Genomic DNA, 19,395 nt, shown 5'->3' with positions numbered 1-19,395 from the left:
TATGTTTTCTGATTTCTCTCTCTTCTCCACCCCAAGAGAGGCATCCATTCATCTTCTTTTCCCATTACCTCTTTCCCAGATGATTTTTTTTTACTCTATGGGAATCTTATTTTCAAGGCATAATTGAGTTAAGACATAATCTACAGTCTGACTGTACCCTGAGAAAGGGAGACAGGTGTTGACTTGCCATTGAGGGCAGACCTGATTCAGACAAGGCAAAAGGAGAGACCTAATGACTTAGGAGGAAACAGAAAGCATTCCACAACGGCACAGAGCCTGGGACGAGCTGGACCAGGTTATGACAAGGTAAGTACCTGTAAGTTCTCCTAGTGCTGTTTTAAACTAATAACTCAAGATTTTAAAACTGTTTTGAGATCTATGTGCTATCATCTCTAGAAGTGGTCTAGGAAAATGGACATAAGAAGTTGGAGAGTGGGCTGGGTGTGGTGGCTCACGCCTGTAATCCCAGCACTTTGGGAGGCTGAGATGGATGGATCACCTGAGGTTAGGAGTTCAAGACCAGCCTGGCCAACATGATGAAACCCTGTCTCTACTAAAAATACAAAAAATTAGCCGAGCATGGTGGCGGGCACCTATAATCTCAGCTACTCAGGAGGCTGAGGCAGGAGAATTGCTTGAACCCAGAAGGTGGAGGTTGCAGTGAGCCAAAATCATGCCACTGCACTCCAGCCTGGGCAACAAGAACAAAACTCTGTCTCAAAAAATAAAGAAAGAAAGAAGCTGGGGAGTGGAACATGGGGAGATGGAAAACTATAGCACCATAAATGAGAAGTAGAAGATAATTTCCGTGTGGGAAATGGAAGTTTTCTTTACTGGAAAGTAGAAGATTTTTCAAAAATTACAGGCATTATAAGTAGAATCAAGAGCTAGTACCACCAAATCAATCACACACCTATTCAGAAGGCTGCACTAATTTTCCCCAGCCACCCTTCTTGGAGAAGACCAAACATCTGATGTCTCCTGCCAAGGAGACATAGAAAAGGAAATACTCCCTGCACCAATACGTGCCACCCCCAACCTAAGAAATTCTTTAAGTCAGAATCCCAAGGGGTGAATAATCATCAGGTTTTGATGTTAGTTCTCCATTCTTTCCAGAGCAAGGAACCATTTGAGAGAGGAGGGGTCATTCCTCTGATCAGGAGGACAAGAAGTCAAGCAGAAGCTGAAGAATGTTCTCTAAGAACTCTGAGACCAGCGGATGGCCCAGCTAGCACGATCCTAACTCCCTGTGCACTTACTCACGTAGCATCGGCTATGAGCATGGCTTCAGAATGTTGGGACAAGCTAAGCACTTGGAGCAAATAGTTTCAGCTGCTGGCCTGAGCACCCACAGGAAAAGAGCAAGAAGAATGCCAGGTAACATTGCACCCAGGCTTTGATGGGTCACTAGGGTCAGTAGCCCAGGAGGAAGCAGTTAAAGAAGGGAGACATGAAAGTCAGTGCTAACGTGGAGATAGCCACTTCATTTCTTCTCCTCCCAAAGCCACAAACCTGGGAGGAGGTTTGTGATAACTCCTAGGGACTGTTTTTGATATTTAGTGTGCTAACCTTCTTGGCTCTGCTCTGCACTAAAATGGCACCCCTGGGTGACTAGAAGAAAAGAAGTGTGTACAAGGGAAATTCAGTGATAGCCTAGAGAAGCCAAGGACCAGGGTTGAGTGGTTCAAAATTTTGCAAGTTCCTAAATGACCCAAGAAATTAATAAGAAGAAAATCATTTCAAATGACCACTCCTGCCCCTTCAGCTTTGGTTTGTTTTGGTTTGTTTTTCTCAGATGGGGTTAACAGTATTATCTCTAATTTGGTTATCCATAATAAAATCATTTGTGTTCTTTTAAAGGCCAGGGTCTCTCTGGAGGAGACAACTCCCTTCACAGCCTGAATAGTGGAAATTTGGCCTACATGGGGACAGAAGCCAACTTGTGAACAGTTTTAGGGGCTACAGTGGGATATGTGCAACATAAGCATTTCATATAACAACTGATTCACCTGCCCATGCCTGCACTTCCCAGACAATGTCACATCTGAAAGTCTCCTTCCTTCCCTCCCTTTCACCATCCTTGCCTCAGAATGTCCACTCCTTTACTGCTGTGGACCCAGCTAAGCCAGCATACTTTCTTAACCATGAAATTTTTCAGGGCAGTCTTCATTTTAAATGTTCAATTTTTCCTATAAATCATAAAATTATGCTGGAAATTGCATTATGTCCATATCTAAATTTTGTCTCTTGTATTCCCTCTTAGACCCAGAAACAACAAAAAAATCTTGCCAGACTTTTTGTCCCAATTTTTATTTAAAAATAAACCATTCATCCATCACCAAAATATCTAGGTCTTATGCACCAAAAATTCACCTGAATGCCATACTTTCTTCTCTCCAAACCCAAGACAGATACTCTTAGTGGAAGACAGAACTCAGAATCCTCAAAGCAATATAATCTTCAAGGCTAAGAGTCATTGCCCATCAATTATTCATTTGTTCTAACTTTTGAAAATTTATTTATACTAAGATTTTATTGTCTGACAGATTAATGTCTCTTACCTTGCAGGTGTCTCTTACCTAGATATCTGTATGTCAAGATATCTGTATTTTAAATCTCATCCTGCACAGTAAATGCATTTTAAAAAGAAGACACCTGTGTGGATGTGGATAGTCTATCCAAATACTGCACCTCTAACTATAAAATTTCAGAAGTTCAAGTAGATAGGCAAAACAGAGCTGAGGGCTCTCCTGGGTCTTCAAATGGAATCAAGTGGGGAACCCCAATTCCACATGTGCCCAAGACAATCTCAGTGTGTAAGTAAAAAAAGTTCCTCAAATTGGGACATTGTATGTCTCAGATAAATAAAGTTACTAATTCATGAATCCACCTCTTATCTATTATAGAATACCAAAGATGTAAGGTACTCGATATTCACCAGGACTGCCTAGTTTTTTTGGTGCCTAGTTTTTTGGTGCCTAGTATTTCTGGTGGCCAGAAATGTTCAGAAAGAATGGAAATGTACTCCTACTCCGTACATCTTATCGCACTGTCAAAAATGTGTGCACACATGAATCATACCCATAAAAGATGATTTGCAGATGTATTTATTATAACTGAGCTATTTCAGAAAATGTTTGGTGTCTGGGGGATTATTTTAAGGATGATAATTAGCATGCATGCACCACCTTCAGAAGTACTTCTGTATTAGAAATGCTGTTTAATTTCTGAATTTATAATGTCACATTTTATGACTTCAAATAAAGATTGAGACAAGACTCAAAGTTGGCTGCCACTTCTAAAAAGCATCACTGAACTGTCTGAGGACAGTTTAAAGGGATAATAATAGTAACATGAAACTTTTTGATCAATTGCTGTAATTTTCCATTACAGCCCCAATTTCAAATATTGAATTTCAGGCTACAGAGGGTAGCCTGGTTTCTTAGTAAACTTATAGAGTGGGTGATTTTTGGAATTTAAATAAAAAGTGTAGTGGACTATTTTCCTTTGAACATAGACAAAAAGTCAGTTTGCCAATTCCAGACTATATTAAATGACTGTAAGCCATCAAGATGGTGTATTCATAAGTTTTTTCATTTTCATCATAATAATGAGAGGTGAAGCCAGCTGGACTTCCTGGGTCGAGTGGGGACTTGGAGAACCTTCCTGTCTTACAAGAGGTTTGTAAAATGCACCAATCAGTGCTCTGCAAAAACACACCAATGAGCACTCTGTAGCTAGCTAGAGGTTTGTAAAATGGACCAATCAGCACACTGTAAAATGGACCAATTAGCAATCTATAAAATGGACCAATCAGCACTCTGTAAAATGGAGCTATCAGCAGGACATGGGTGGGGACAAATGGGGAAATAAAAGCTGGCCACCCCAGCCAGCAGTGGCAACCCACTCAGATCCCCTTCCATGGTGTAGCATCTTTGTTCTTTTGCTCCTCATAATAAATCTTGCTGCTGCTCACTGTTTGGGTCCATGCCACCTTTAACAGCTATAACACTCACCATGAAGGTCCGCGGCTTCATTCTTGAAGTCAGAAAGACCACAAACCCACTGGAAGGAACAAACCCCAGACACAATAAGAGTATAAAAATGTAAAGCAAACTCTTTTTTCCTTTGACTCCCAACTTGGAAGTATAAAGCTAATTGCAGAATCTAGGTCCTATTGCTCAGCACACAGAAAGCCAATCACTGAGACGATGAGTATTGCCATGGAAGAAGGATTTATTTGGGTGCTACAACTGAGGAGAATAGGGTAGCAGTCTCAAATCCATCTCCCTGACTGACTAAAACTGGGTGTTTATATAGCAGGGAAGAACTGTAACTGCACGCAGGTAAACAGGAATTAGGGAGGAGTAAGGAAATCATGAGGAATGAGGGCTTTGGCTTCTGGTTATCTGGATGTGGTCGTCTGGTGCATTTCAGTTCCTGGATACTATCTGGGAGGACTGATGATTGGTTTCCTGAGAAAAGAACTCAGACAAGACAAATGCAACTTTCTCAAGTTTTAAGACTGGGTGGAGGGGGTCAATTTCTATGTTTATTCAAAAGAAACCATAAACATCAGTTCTGTGGGACAACTGAGCTGGTTTCAATTTTATTTTTTTTTAAATGTTTCAGTTAAATGAATGCTTGAGGAAGGAACTGGACCTCCAAGGAAAATCAATGGTTTGCTAAAGTTCGCCCAGCTAGCTAGAGTAGAACTTGGACTTCAATTCAGGCTTGTGAATCTTTTTTTTTTTTTTTTTTTTTTTTTTTTTGAGACGGAGTCTCGCTCTGTCGCCCAGGCTGGAGTGCAGTGGCCGGATCTCAGCTCACTGCAAGCTCCGCCTCCCAGGTTTACGCCATTCTCCTGCCTCAGCCTCCGGAGTAGCTGGGACTACAGGCGCCCGCCACCTCGCCCGGCTAGTTTTTTGTATTTTTTAGTAGAGACAGGGTTTCACTGGGTTAGTCAGGATGGTCTCGATCTCCTGACCTCGTGATCCGCCCGTCTCGGCCTCCCAAAGTTCTGGGATTACAGGCTTGAGCCACCACGCCCGGCCAGGCTTGTGAATCTTAAAAAAGATTGCCAAAGAGTTGCAAATGTTAATATTTTAGCAACACAAGAAAGACATTTTTTTCTATGTTCTAAGCCATCTTCACACATTGAGTCCCAGAACTAATGGCCTCCCTGAGTCAAGAATAATTTCATAGGCTAGGTACAAAGATCTTTTTTGCTCTTTTTAAAGAGAGGTTTTTGGGTTTGTTTTTGGCTCATTGCTTCTTTTTATGCCTTCTCAAGGACTAGGTTGAAGAACTCCTCCACAGGATCTAGGAGCCAGGGCACCTTTGTTTAAAACCTTACTGTGGAGGAAATAAAACTAGGGGTGCTACCAGATGCTCTCAAGTTATGCCTCTCAAAATACATGATCTGTTTCCACAGAGCTCAGCTCACCGCTTTGCAGAACAATTTGGTACTTTCATCGGGAAGAGTGATTACTACATTAGTAGTTGCTGGAAACAGCTTCTATTGTCCTGATTATTCATTGTCAAGAATTCCTTGTAATCAGATCTGTGAAACACTGTTATCCTAGAGCAGTCCCCTCAGGGTCACTCACCCTGCTATCTGTGAGCTCGTGCAGAGGCAGGTTTAGCCTATACTGTCTGAACACAGAAACACAAGTCATCCAAATTGCTTCAGCTGTTCCTGCTGAAAATGACATCCTTGTACCCATTTCCTCCACCTACTGAACCCAACTATCAGCTGAACAATATTGAAGTGCGAAGTCGGTGGGCCATGTAGTTGGGTTAATATGTACATGTTCGGTTAGATAAGCAAGCCGCATGCCCAGGAAACCTAAATATACCTTTCCTTCACAAACAGCAATGGTAACAAAGAGGATGGTTAGAGGAGAAAAAAGTTATTAAGTTATCAGAGGTTGTTGTTCAGAAAGGCTGTGCTTCCTCAGTAGCCAAAGATTACCCATGTGACTCAAATGAAACAAAGAGAAGCAGCATTTCAGAACACTTCTAAGACTTCCTGGAGAGCCAAATAAGGACAAAAGGCCAAGGATAGGCTAGGTCATCAGAACTGAGATTTGGGTCCTAAATTCCACACTTTGATACTGTGTTTGCCTAACGCATACTTGTATCTGTGCACTACTTGTCTTTCAGCATGCCATGAGAGATGTCCACCTTGTTCCATTCGTGACATCCTCAAGACCACAGTCTAGCAGGGTTTTTTGTACTCTAAAAGCCTGCATGGGGAATATGTTGTTTTGTTAAGACTTGCCTTTGGAGGGTGGAGGAGGTCAAAGGAAAGTGAGTTCAGTTTCCAGGCCAAGGCCAGAGGGAAGAGCTTCTCACTTAGAAACAGCAAAGGAAGAATCCCTGGCTGGGCCACCAGAGCCTTACCCAGTGAATTAATGTCAAGGTCTGAGGAGGCCAAGGCCAGTGAACCAGCCGTCTCTCACATGTTGGTGATCCAGTTAGTTCCATCCATCACACTATTTGTTCGCTCCAGAGAAATGTTCGGCAACTCTTTGTTGTATAGTTGGGCATCCTCCTGCCAAAAAAGAACATGAACTTGACTCTGTAATCCAAATCATTCAAATTGCAGAGGCACTGGCTTTACCCATCAGATGTGCGTGAGCAGGTTAACCGTGACTGGCTTGGATCCCTGAAAAATGCCAACAATGATAATAGTAAGAATAATAGTAGTGAACACTTATTTGGCATTTATTAGATGTCAGGCAGTGTTCTAAGCACTTCATATATTAACCTCTCTGGGCCTCACTGATCTCATATGTAAAATGAGACTGATAATAGTACCTGTGCCCTTGAGTTATTATAAGGAGTAAATGGGTTATAATATGTGCCCTGCTTAATACCTTTCTCAGGCCCATCATATGGTGGGTGGGGGTGTTATTACTGTTTTTGTTTTGTTTTTTTTTTTTTTGAAGACGGAGTCTTACTCTGCTGCCCAGGCTGGAGTGCAGTGGTATGATCTTGGCTCACTGCAATCTCCTCCTCCCAGGTTCAAGCAGTTCTCCTCCCTCAGCCTCCCGAGTAGGTGGGACTACAGGTGCACACCACCACGCCTGGCTAATTTTTTGTATTTTAGTAGAGACGGAGTTTCACCACATTGCCCAGAGCTGGTCTTGAACTCCTGAGCTCAGGCAATCTGCCTGCCTCGACCTCCCAAAGTACTGGGATTTCAGACATGAGCCACCACACTAGGCCATTATTACATATTAAGAAATCAAGCAGTTTGATTCTAGAATGTTGGCTTTTAGCCACTTGTATTAACCACACGCCTAACTTCTGTGAACTTGATATTTTCGTATCTGTCCTACATGCATATGTCAAACACACCTCATTCTAGACAACCCAATAACATGTCTGAGTCATGTTGCCTCGTCCTCCTGCCTCCCTTGTCAACTGACACCCCCACTCCCTTTATCTGGAGAAGTCCCCCTCCCAGGTTATGCTTTTCAAATAAAAACCAACCAACCCAGAGCTCACAGCCCCAAACCACCTCTCTTACTGGTCTCTCACACTCCAAGCTACTACACCCCCGCCCTAATTACCCTATGGCCAAATACCAAACAGGCAGGGATAGTCTCTAACCCTCAGAGTCCATTGAAATTATTAAACTAGCCAATCCTAAGTCAGTTCACCTTGCCTCATCCAAGCTTTTCCCAAGGAATATACAACAAAGGCTCTTGGCCACTGTTCTCTCCTCTTCCTCTGCCTCCTGACTCATCCCAGGGCTTCCCTATGAGGTCCCCATGGTGTGGCATGTCCCCTCCTCTTGGGAACTGTGAGTGATAAACTATCTTTTCTTTTTTTTTTTTTTTTTTTTTTTTTGAGATGGTGTCTCGCTCTTGTTGCCCTAGCTAGAGCGCATGGAGTGCAATGACGTGATCTCAGCTCACTGCAACCTTTGCCTCCCGTGTTCAAGTGATTCTCCTGCCTCAGCCTTCCGAGTAGCTGGAATTACAGGCACCCACCACCATGCCCTGCTAATTTTTTGTATTTTTAGTAGAGTCAGGTTTTCACCATGTTGGTCAGGCTGGTCTTGAACTCCTGACTTCAGGTGATCCCCTCACTTCAACCTCCCAAAGTGCTGGGATTACAGGCGTGAGCCACCATGCCCAGTCATGAACTATCTTTTCAATGGCAAATGCCTCTTGATCTGTTGGCCTTACTATACCTCAAATTTTCTATTGATACACATGTTGAAAAACACCACTGTACCCAGCAAATAAGTCCCTATGTATCAGGAATGCCTGCTAGGTACTCAGTTCATCTCTGAAGCCTTTCTTGCTTCCCATGATTACTGGGTGGAATGCCAAAGAATCTACTTTTGTATGAGAAGATCCTGAAGGTACTTCCCTAAACAGAGGTCTACATCCTTGGCCTCATCTTATAATGGTGTTTCCTTCTCACAGAGCAGGTAGGACCCCTGCTTTTAAGTACAGTACTACTAAGGTTGCTGTACATCTTCAAAATATACAAAGATATAAAACAGGCAAACATGCCTGTTCTAGGAGATGAAACTATTAAAATTTTGAGATTTCCCACTGGATGTATTTGGGTTAGAAATTCTTCTTGCTTGACACTTACCTGGATGGGTAGAAATGAATCTAAAAACTAGAGGGAAAAACCCTTTTCCTTGGTATCCTACATAAGGCAAAGGAAAGTCATGATTGAATAGATGAAAAGCCTAAGGACGGTATGAAACAGGGTCAGAATGTTACTCCGCTTTCTGCTAGCATAACCATCGGACAGCCCCCACAAAGGCTGGGCCTCCACAATGGGCTACAGACAAAATCCCCAGAGTAGATGCCAATATGCAAGCCAGCTCAAAATCCCAGAAGTGCTAGAGCCACATTCTGAATTCTGAGAACCTAGCTGTATACGGAATTATCTGACAAAACAGATAATATCTGAAGATAATGTGACACAGTATTTGATAGGAAACAAAACCTGAATAAAATCCTTTGGCTACTCTCTGACTCTAGATGTCTTAAAATGTACATCTCCTTGTAATCAGAAGAATCAAAGCACAGTCACGCCTAAGGAGGGAGGTCCTCCTTGTATTGACAGTCATTGAGACAGCCTGCCCATGGACACCTGGTGCAGAATGACACACTAGCAAATTTTAAAATCATAGTATCACTTCAAGGCAATTTGCTAAAATGAAACATTGAGACCCCACCACATCTAACTCGCTTCCTCATTTAAGTAAATTGTATTCACGAGAAAATGCTTTATTTGCATCAACGGCATATGCATTGGATGCCAGGTTTATCTCAATTCAAATATGCATTTTCACGTTGTAAACATATGGTTACAATTTCTGTGGAGCTGTTTAGGAACTTTTTATGGATCAAATCCTTAGTCCTGACATCCCAACCAGGTTCAGAGACTTTTTTTAACTGCTGCAAAGCTCTTTACTTCCTAAAGTCTCATTTATAACAGGAATTGGCTTTGGAAGTGTTTATATGCTCTTTGGTGTTGTCTATAATTACTTTCTCAGCTGCAGTGGTAGTAAGGAGGGAGATCTAGATGGAGAAAGGAGATGAGAAGAGGCTGCATAAATAAATAAAAGTGTCTTACGGGGAATCTCTTTCATCTCTCTGGTCTTGTAATTTTCTTTTTTCTTTCCCCAACTATAATTGAAAAAATGAAGGCCCAAGTTCTACCACAGATATTAAAAGGAACATGGCTGGGTTTTGTTACGTGGATGTCCTAGGCTTGAGGTTCAAGTAACCACTATGTAAAGGGCAGTGTCCAGATAAAGATTGGAAACAGTGATAACTGAGTTCTGTCTCCATGGTCATTTAGACACACTTGAGAAAACCATTTCACTTTATCCCAGAGATTATGAAAAACAGTTTTTTTAGCCTTCCATTATGTGTATGTTGTATGAGTGAGTTCAAGATAGGGTACCTGAACGCCTGTAATCCCAGCACTTTGGGAGACCGAGGCGGGTGGATCACGAGGTCAGGAGATCAAGACCATCCTGGCTAACACGGTGAAATCCCGTCTCTACTAAAAATACAAAACATTAGCCGGGCATGGTGGCGGGCACCTGTAGTCCCAGCTACTCAGGAGGCTGAGGCAGGAGAATGACGTGAACCCAGGAGGCGGAGCTTGCAGTGAGCCAAGATTACACCACTGCACTCCAGCCTGGGCAACAGAGTGAGACTCTGTCTCAAAAAAAAAAAAAAGAAAAGATAGGGTACTTGAAAGTAAAATTGCTATTCTAAGGGTTACTGAGGTAATACTCAAAACTTGTACTATATGATGTACCTTCACGAGGAAAAGCTTCATATAATCCAGAAAAACTCTGAGCTCACACTTAAGTGATATTTGGCTAAAAATTCACCAAACTTGAAATCAGTGAAGACTTCTGGGACAGTGGTCTGTCTGTCTTTCTTTTCTTTTTTTTCTTTCTTTTCTTTCTCTTTCTTTCTCTTTCTTTCCTTCTTTCCTCCTTCCTTCCTTCTTTCTTTTCTTTTCTTTCTTTCTCTTCTTTCTTTTCTCAGAACATTCCATTCTGCCTGACAGAGCTCAGATTGCTTACTCCTCTCACTAAATTTTCCTACCCACTGGACTGCATCTACCTACAAGGAGCAGAAACACAGTGACACACTTGCCCAGAACAGCAAATGGGCAGACAGGAACCACCAGGCAGCAATCTCTAGAGGACACGCTGCATTAAAATGTGGCTACCGCTTACAATAACCACACAGCACTTCTTCATTCACTCATCCGTGATGCTTATCAAGGTATGATTAACATTTTTAATAATGCAAATTTTTATATATTGTATATAAACTATGTATTACTATAGAGGATTTTCAGGTATGTTTTTAAATTTTAAAAGCAAGCTTCTGAACCATGGATATAATACCCTACCCTTTTTTTTTTTTTTTTAAGGCTAGGAGTTACTTATACATACGTTTTCTTTGTATCCACTATTACTGGAAGCATACACAAGAAACTGATAACATGGTTGCATCAGGGAAAGAGAACTGGGCAACTCATGGTCAGAGATGGGAGGGAGGCTTACTTTTCAGGGCATACCATTTTGTCCTGTTCATCATCTACACATATATTCATAAACCAGAAATTAATAAAATACAAATACAAATAAAACAGTAATTCATATAGTCTAGTCTCAGAACAGGATCATCTCCAAAAACCACAGCGGACAAAAACAGTGATTTTGGAAACACTCACGTGTTTTATTTGTATTTCTTGAATACATAGAGGAGGCCTGTTTCTCTGGTCCACTTCCCTTCACACACTAGTTGTCTTTATCCCCCCTTTTTTTTTTTAATTCTCTGCAAAACTCTACTCCCAAGCCTAGAGCCTGCACCTCTTATCCTTTCCCTCCTTCTCTTTTCTCCAGATTTTACATGATAAAGCCACAATAAGCTGGACTGTGCACTCAGGATCCCACTCACAGGGCAGGGAGGGGAGAAAACTGGACAAACCCGGAAACCTATTTAATGGGGCAGGGAATGGAACAGCAGAGGCACAGCTGACTGGTTAACTTTTAATCTCATTGCACAATGTTTATTGACCAGTCAGGAGAATTTCAGTACTGCAGCACTGGAAAGCTGGAGTCAGGATACCTGGGCACAACCTGCATGGTCTTCCCTTGAGGAATGGCCTTGCCGCTAGTGTGTCTAGGTGAAGGACCAGGAGAGCCTTGTGTTCATAAATATGTCCTTAAATGCTATACACAAAAAATGGTGAGACATAAACATACATACTTATGTCTATATATTATGACATTGTGATGCATTGTAAGAAATGTGTATTTTGGCTTTCATCCCCAATTCCCAAAATGGAGCTCCTAAACCTTTGTAATTTGCTGAGTGAGAGGGGTACAAGATGCATCTTTTGTTCTAACGTTTGGTCTTTGACCCAGGTTCCTGACATAATGCTCCTGGCCCCTCGGAATTTCCTGGGAGACAGGAGCATCTTTTGTTCTAATGAGGTGACTCTCGGTGGAGTCCTGGATGGGGGCTGATCACCAGAAGAACCAAGCCAGGTTTAGAAGCTTGGAGCTTTCAGCCCCACCCCCAATCCTCTAGAAAGGGGAGAAAAGCTGAAGAATGAATTAATAATCATTCCTGCCTACATGATGAAGCCTCCAAATGAGATGGGAGAGTTCCCTTGACCCCTTCATGAGACTTGTGACAGGGACGTAGCTCACTGACTCGGCTGCCGCCCTGCTCAAGCCCCTTGTGGGAGTGGGAGTAGGCAGGTGAGCGGGTGCCTAGGCTGGGCAAATGTTTTCGGGCTCCGGCCCCAAAGCAGCATCTAGGGCTGTGTTACAATGAATGCTCTTTTAACAGGTGCCATCTGCAGATGGCTGAGCGTGAGCCAGCTCAGTGGAGAGTGCGTGTGACAGTCTTTCACACCCTGCCCTCTTGGTACTCAGGCTCTTGTTCGGCATCCGGGAAGAATCAGGTCACACGAACAGTTTGAAAGGTGATGAACGTGGAGGATTGTATTAAGTGGTGGAAGTGGCTCTCAGCAGAAGGTGAGCTGCGAAGGGGTTTGTGTGGGAAGAACGTGGTCTTTCGCTGAAGCCCAGCCATGTCCGGCCAGGCTCCTGTCTGAGGTCATGCCATCTGAGCTTAAGTCGCATCTCTCCCGAGTCTCGCATGCTCAGTTGCTTCTTCTCTCAACGTTCAGCTGCTTGTCTCTTTGCCAGCTGAGGTCTGGGGTTTATATGAACACAGGATAGCGGGGCAGGGAGGGCCAAAAAAGGCAACATTTGGGCAGGAAAACAGGGATAACTGTTCTCACCTAGGGCTGCAGTTTCCAGACTTGAGGTTGGGGCCTTTCCCAGGGAACCACCCTCTTCTACCCAATATTTCCCTGCCTTCTGTCCATATCACAAAGAAATCCTGACGTATGGGGTTCAGAGAGCCTCTGCGCTCGTAAATAAGAAGGCATCCCTGTGCTGGGAGGGTGGCACATCCCAAATCCACAGGGAGGAAATGTGCTCTGCTCAGGACCCTTCCAAATCTCATCATGTGTGCCTCTTACCTATCCCTTATCACATCCTTGATTAAGTAATAAACCAGTAAATGTACGTGTTTCCCAGAGTTCCGTGAACCGTTGCGGCAAATGATCAATCCCAAAGAGAGGCTTGTAAGACCCCTCCCCGAGTTTATAGCCAATGGGTCAGAATTTCCAAAGGTCTGGGCTTGTGACTTGCATCTGAAATGGGGGACAGTTTTGTGGGACTGAGCCCTTAACCTGTGGGATCTGACTTCTTAACTCCAGGTAGACAGTGTCAGAATTGAATTGAATTGCAGGACATCCAGCTGGTGTCTGCTGGAGAACTGGTCAGGATATAGGGAAAACACACACACACACGCGCGCACACACACACACATACACACACACACACATACACACACACACATACACATACACACACACACATACACACACGCATATACATACACACACACACACATACATGTACACACACACACACATATACATATTTTGGTGACCACAGTGTTCTGCGTTGTGCAGAGTATTGAGTACAGTAGGAGAAAACAGACAGTTTGCTTCATTTGGTTTTTTCTCCCATTATACACACACACATGATATATATAAGCCCCAAGTGTAAAGAGGACTCTGTTGCAACTGAAAATTACACTTCTCAGATCTGGGAAGACGCACTTTAGGTGGACAACATCACTATCAGCCACACATCCTCCCACGGGGGGTTGCAAGGTCTGAGGAAGTTGGGTTGAGAAACAGGATGTATGCTCTGATTCTGTGTGGCCTGACCCTCCCTCTAGCTAATTTTCGTATCCTTTATTAAATACCTTGATAATATGATTTACTGTAGAATGTGTACAGGTCTGTGTCTGCCAATATGAACCCTACCTGAAACACTGTACATGAAGAAAGGTGATCATCACAAAGTCAATGAAAGTTTAAAAAATATACATCAAGGCAAACTTTGGCAATACCACTTCAATCTCAGTCCAGATAGTGAGACTCTACTTATCTAGGCCTGGTGGCATGTCTGTTCCTACTATGGACCAAACTGCCTCATGCAATTAAAACTTGATGCAATAAAACATTAAAGTCTTATAATCAACACTCTTAGTTCTGATTCCCTACTCACAGGACAATATTGTTTATAATATAGTTTTCCACACAATAAGCTACAGAGAAAAAAAATTTAGCCTGAGAACACAAGTGTTTGGTTCTTTCTACAGTTCTATTTCTTATTGCAAATTAATTCACTGGGGTTCTGGTTTTATATATCAGTCTCTATAAGCTTTGTTAAATGTGAGTCTGCCTCCCTGATAAATTTTTCTGCATTTAGTGAGCTGGGAAAAGAAATGGGATTCTCAGTCTGAAAGGCTGGGGCCTGGATAATAACAAATTCTCACTTTGGGAGGATTCTCAGAAGACAGCCTATAAGTCATTTTAAAACTTATTATTTGCAAAGAGTGCATCTTTTAAACATTTTTTTTTTTTTTTTTGAGATGAAGTCTTACTCTTGTCCTCCAGGCTGGAGTGCAATGGCGCAATCGCAGCTCACTGCAACCTCTGTCTCCCAGGTTCAAGCGATTCTCCTGTCTCAGCCTCCAGAGTAGCTGACATTACAGGCGCTTGCGACCACGCCCGGCTAATTTTTGTATTTTTGGTAGAGATGGGGTTTCACCATGTTGACCAGGCTGGTCTCAAACTCCAGATGCCAGGTGATCCACCTGCCTCAGCCTCCCAAAGTGCTGGGATTACAGGCGTGAGCCACCGTACCGGGCCCAAACTTTTTAAAACACATATTTATAGGCCGGGTGCGGTGGCTCACGCCTGTAATCTCAGCACTCCAGGAGGACAAGGCAGGAGTTTTGACACCAGCCTGGCCAACATGGTGAAACCCTGTCTCTACTAAAAAATACAAAAATTAGCTAGGTGTGGTAGCACGCACCTGTTATTCCAGCTATTCGGGAGGCTGAGGCTGGAGAATCACTTGACGTGGGAGGCGGAGGTTGCAGTGAGCTGAGATGGCACCATTATACTCCAGCCTGGGGGACAGAGTGAGACTCAGTCCCAAAAAAAAAAAAAAAAGAAAGAAAGAAAGAAAATTTAATAAAAATTTAATAAAATATATATTTATAAATAATGGACGCTTATAGAAAGTTTAGAGAAAACATAAAAGTTAAAGGAAGATAAAAATCAGTCATACAACCAACTTTAGATAACCACTATTAAATACTTGATATATTTCTTCCTACTTTTAATTTTGTACGTGTATCTCTGTAAATACATGCAAAATTTAAATCATACTAGAAATAGCTTTGTAACCTGTTAATTTCACTAAACACAATATTCTGAACCTTTCCTATGTCATAAACGTGTTTTAAAAATACCTTTAATCAATACCCTTTTGGATATTTAATTCCAATATTTTGTTAGAATAAAACATCCATTGATGAATATTTCATCTTCATATATAATTCTTTACTCACATCTCAGAATATTTATTTAGTGTAAATGTCTAGAGGGAATTATTGACTCAAAAGGTATGAACATTTTTGGTGCTTTCATCTCTATTGCCAGATTACACCCAAAAACTTGCTGACCTGATTTTTAATAACATCAGCAGTTTTCCTTTCGGTACCAGCATGAGAATTTTGCTAGTCTTTCATTAAGAATGAATGAACAATTGCTATTTTTTAATTTTTCACCAATGTGAAAGGCAAAATTTTATATTTGCTTTGTAATAATTTGCACTTCTTTTATACTTCGTGCGTCTGAGTATTTATTCCAATATTTGTGGCCACTGCAATTCTTGTTGTGTGGCTTTGCTCCTTCCTGCCCTTGGCACATTGTCTTCTTGAGATATTCACCATTTTATATACTGATTTATAAAATCACTTGTATATTAATCCCACGCCGCATGTCGAATCCTCTACCCAGTTTATTTCAATCAGATTAGTCATGCTTGTGGGAATTGCTTCTGGATAGATGGAACTTTTAGATTTTTTTCTTTGGTTTAGAGATCTCAGTCAGCACCTACCTATCCCCACTTTCTTCTGAGTGAGTCTGCAGTCCATGGCTCCTGCTGCCAAGCACTGGTGGTTCACACCAATGACACCCCTTCCCTACGGGTCACAACTGGTGGAGGAGGGGCATGCACTTGGCCCGCGGACAGCTTCTCCATAGGGTGACCTGCAGCCTATGCCTATCACACAGCCCAACATAATAGCACAGATGTGATTATACATGGAGATAAATTTCTGTCTCTCACAGCTAGCAGTAGGGCAAGATCTGAAAGTAACAGATTCCGTGAAGAAGGGTTGGCAAGCCAAAGGACCGTGCAAGCAGAGGGAGGCATGATCAGAAACAAACAGAGGAAACAAGCAACCACAGAGAGGATAAAGGATAAATGTGAGGGTAGAGGCAGTGCTGCCCTGAGAGAAACCCCACAAACCCTACCAGGGAGACACAGAAACCAAAGTGGGCCCTTTGTCTGCTTTGTTTCTTTGGAATTTTATCTTTCTAGAATGAGGCCCTGTGTAAGTATATGATTCAAGCCCACAACTTGAATGTGAGGTGGCTTTTTATTTCCCCCTTGCATACAAAACAATCATTCTAGAACAGTGGCTCCCAGCCAGTGGCAATATTGTCCCCTAGGGAAACTTTGACAACACCTGAACATTTTTGATTGTCATGACTGGAGGGCTGCTATTAATATCTAAGAAGCAGACACCGGGAATGATACTAAACATTCTGCAATGCTCAGGCCCCCACAACAAAGAATGATTTAGCCCAAAATAGGGGTAGTTGACAAACTCTGTTTTAGAGCAAGTGTTCAGATTTTTTTATGGTTTTCCTCTTTGCGTTTGTGCTTAGAAAGTCCTTTCCTACTCTGTGATAAGACAAATACAGTAAGTCCTCACTGAACATCCCTTGATAGATCAGTTCTTGGAAACTGTGACTTTAAGTGGCACAATGTATGCCAAAGCCAAATTTACCATAGGCTAATTGATATAAACAAAAGTTCAGTTCCTATGGTTTATTTCTGGTTACGAAAACATCACCAAACTTCTAAGACCCAAAACACTTCTAATGTTAAACACTGAAATAAATGTGAGCTATACATATATTTAAGAAAGATTAATTAAAAAAAAAAAAAGTAAGGTAATTATTTACCCCCTTACCAGGGTTTTGAGTGGCTGGAACCTAGGCTGGATGCAAGGCAGGAACCTATCCTGAACAGGATACCATTCCATCGCAGGGCGCACTCACACACAGCCACGCTCGCTCAGACCGGGACAACGTAGACATGCCAATGAACCTCACATCTTTGGGATGTGGGAGGAAACTGGAGTATCTGGAGAAAACCCAGCAGACATAGGGAGAATGTACAAACTCCACACAGATAATGGCTCCAGCCAGGAATCGATTTTTTTATCTCATCAGCATTATAACAAAATGACTATTCAAGGACATACTGTATCGACCTATATTATCTTCCATTTCTATGATTTAATTTTTCATGTTTCTTTTTGTTCAAAATTTCTAGTAACAAGAAAGCCTTGTTAATGGCCGGGAGATCAGAAAACTAACTAAACTTACAAAACAGGTCACAGTGTCTTCATGCCTATGATTAGCATATATCACCAGAAGACCGTGTGGCAGAGAGTCTCACCACTTTTTATTATTATTATTAAATCTACTCTTCTGAGAAGGCGAACTGGAGAATGTGAAACTCTACATTCCCCCTAAATAGAGAGGCAAAGGCTAATAAGTTCCTTAGCATTGTACTGAAAATATAGAGCCTACTTACTACAAAGTTGGTGACTCACAGGATGCTGTCTTCACTCTGCCAACTAGAAGTTCAAAGCTGAAACAGTGGGATAGGCTTAAGATGGTGGTACTTATGGAACTGGTGTCAGTACACTAGTCATCAGGCTTGCTGGGCAGAAGTCTCTTACTCCATGGGATTTTTAGAGAGGACACAAAGGCATCAAACTAGGAGGATGCTCCGAAATAACGCCATGAAGAGGGGGGTGGAATGTGCATAAGCCTTGGTAAAAGTTTACTCTTTTGAGCTGGTCTTCAGATGTCACATCCTCTGCTCCTTTCTCGTTGCCAACATTATGGGGTATTGGGGACCGTGCCAGGGGTGGTGGAGAATGAACAGACACAAAAGACAAAGACAAACAGAGAACATGGCGGCCGCACCCAGAGCCTCCGCCTCACTTTATTTATACTCCATAAACCCCACGTCAGCAGAAGGAAACAATGCAAAACAAACTTTCTTTACCCAGATGTAACCTTCTGCTTAGTTCCTTATCTCTATGCTCTTCCTTATTTGTCCGCCTTCTTGGCGCCTACGGGAGTTCATTAAAAGTTCAACTCGAGATACTGTCCTTGAGCCCTATCTATTCTCAGCATACTGTTTTCAAGGGCCCCTGCAATGGGGTCCATAAAGTTTCCCAAGATTCTGCAGGGCACATGGCTTCCATCCTCACATCACCATAACGATCCATATTCCATAGTAAGTAACAGCATGATTGAGAAAACAGATGCAATGAGCCTGCCAATGCAATATATGCCCCTCAACCTAGAATTCTTTGTCCTGGGAGGAGTTCTCATCTGGAAATTTAGTTGGTAGCTTGTAACAGACTGCACACATGTGTTAGCCTTGCTCTTCCAGAACTCAGATTCTCTTCTCTGCATCTACCCTCAATCAAAGATTAAATCATTTTATCTTTCATTGATCTGGAAAGTGGGAAAAAATAAGGCAATTTCTGTTCAGTTACTTCAGCTTCCATCCCCATTGCAATGTAAACTGCAACCTAAGCAGTTCTCTGAAATCTCAAATAGCAGCATTTTTCTGATCTGCACTTGCCAACAAATTATCACCGTGACTCTATTAGGACTTCTGTCTCCTTTTCCCAGCCCCTTAGAACTCTGCATTCTTGTGTTCAATCTTTCTTTTGAGCATTCCTTCCTTGAACACCAATACCTTTAAGCCTAAGCACACTCACTTCCCTAGTGCCTAAGAGCTATGTTAACACACATAAACTTGGGTATGTGCAAAACATCCACAAGAAGAAAAATGAATAACTGGGATATGGAATACAACATTTTTCACACAAATAGTAACTACCAATGCCATAATTGGAAAATGTATCTCTAAACAAAAAATAAGTGGAAGGAAAGAAGATTAAGGCCGACCCTGGATCTATCTATAAGACAAAATATGCTGATTCCGAAATACTTGCCCTGAGAAAATTATTAGAATAAGTGAATAAGTGTTCACTAGCAAGCAGTCATAATTCAATGAGATTATTTATTAAGAGCAGAGGTTCCTTTTTTTTTTTT

The 19,395-nt window shown here is 42.1% G+C and overlaps 1 long non-coding RNA gene across 1 annotated transcript in view; it reads right to left on the bottom strand.

Annotated features, from left to right (window-relative positions):
- LOC103245689 (uncharacterized) overlaps positions 1 to 18,464 on the bottom strand; it is a 36,659-nt gene extending 18,195 nt beyond the window's left edge. The window contains exons 1-2 of the long non-coding RNA XR_502037.3: positions 17,852 to 18,464; positions 6,406 to 6,556 (exon numbers count right to left, since the gene is read on the bottom strand). This is a non-coding gene — a long non-coding RNA (uncharacterized lncRNA). The remainder of the gene's footprint in view (positions 1 to 6,405; positions 6,557 to 17,851) is intronic.
- Between the last annotated feature and the right edge of the window lie 931 nt (positions 18,465 to 19,395).

This window comes from Chlorocebus sabaeus, chromosome 26 (genome assembly GCF_047675955.1).
Source record: "Chlorocebus sabaeus isolate Y175 chromosome 26, mChlSab1.0.hap1, whole genome shotgun sequence".
Classification (NCBI taxonomy): Eukaryota; Metazoa; Chordata; class Mammalia; order Primates; family Cercopithecidae; genus Chlorocebus; species Chlorocebus sabaeus.
The sequence above is the reverse complement of the archived record's forward strand: the minus strand, read 5'-3'. Positions and strand labels throughout refer to the sequence as shown.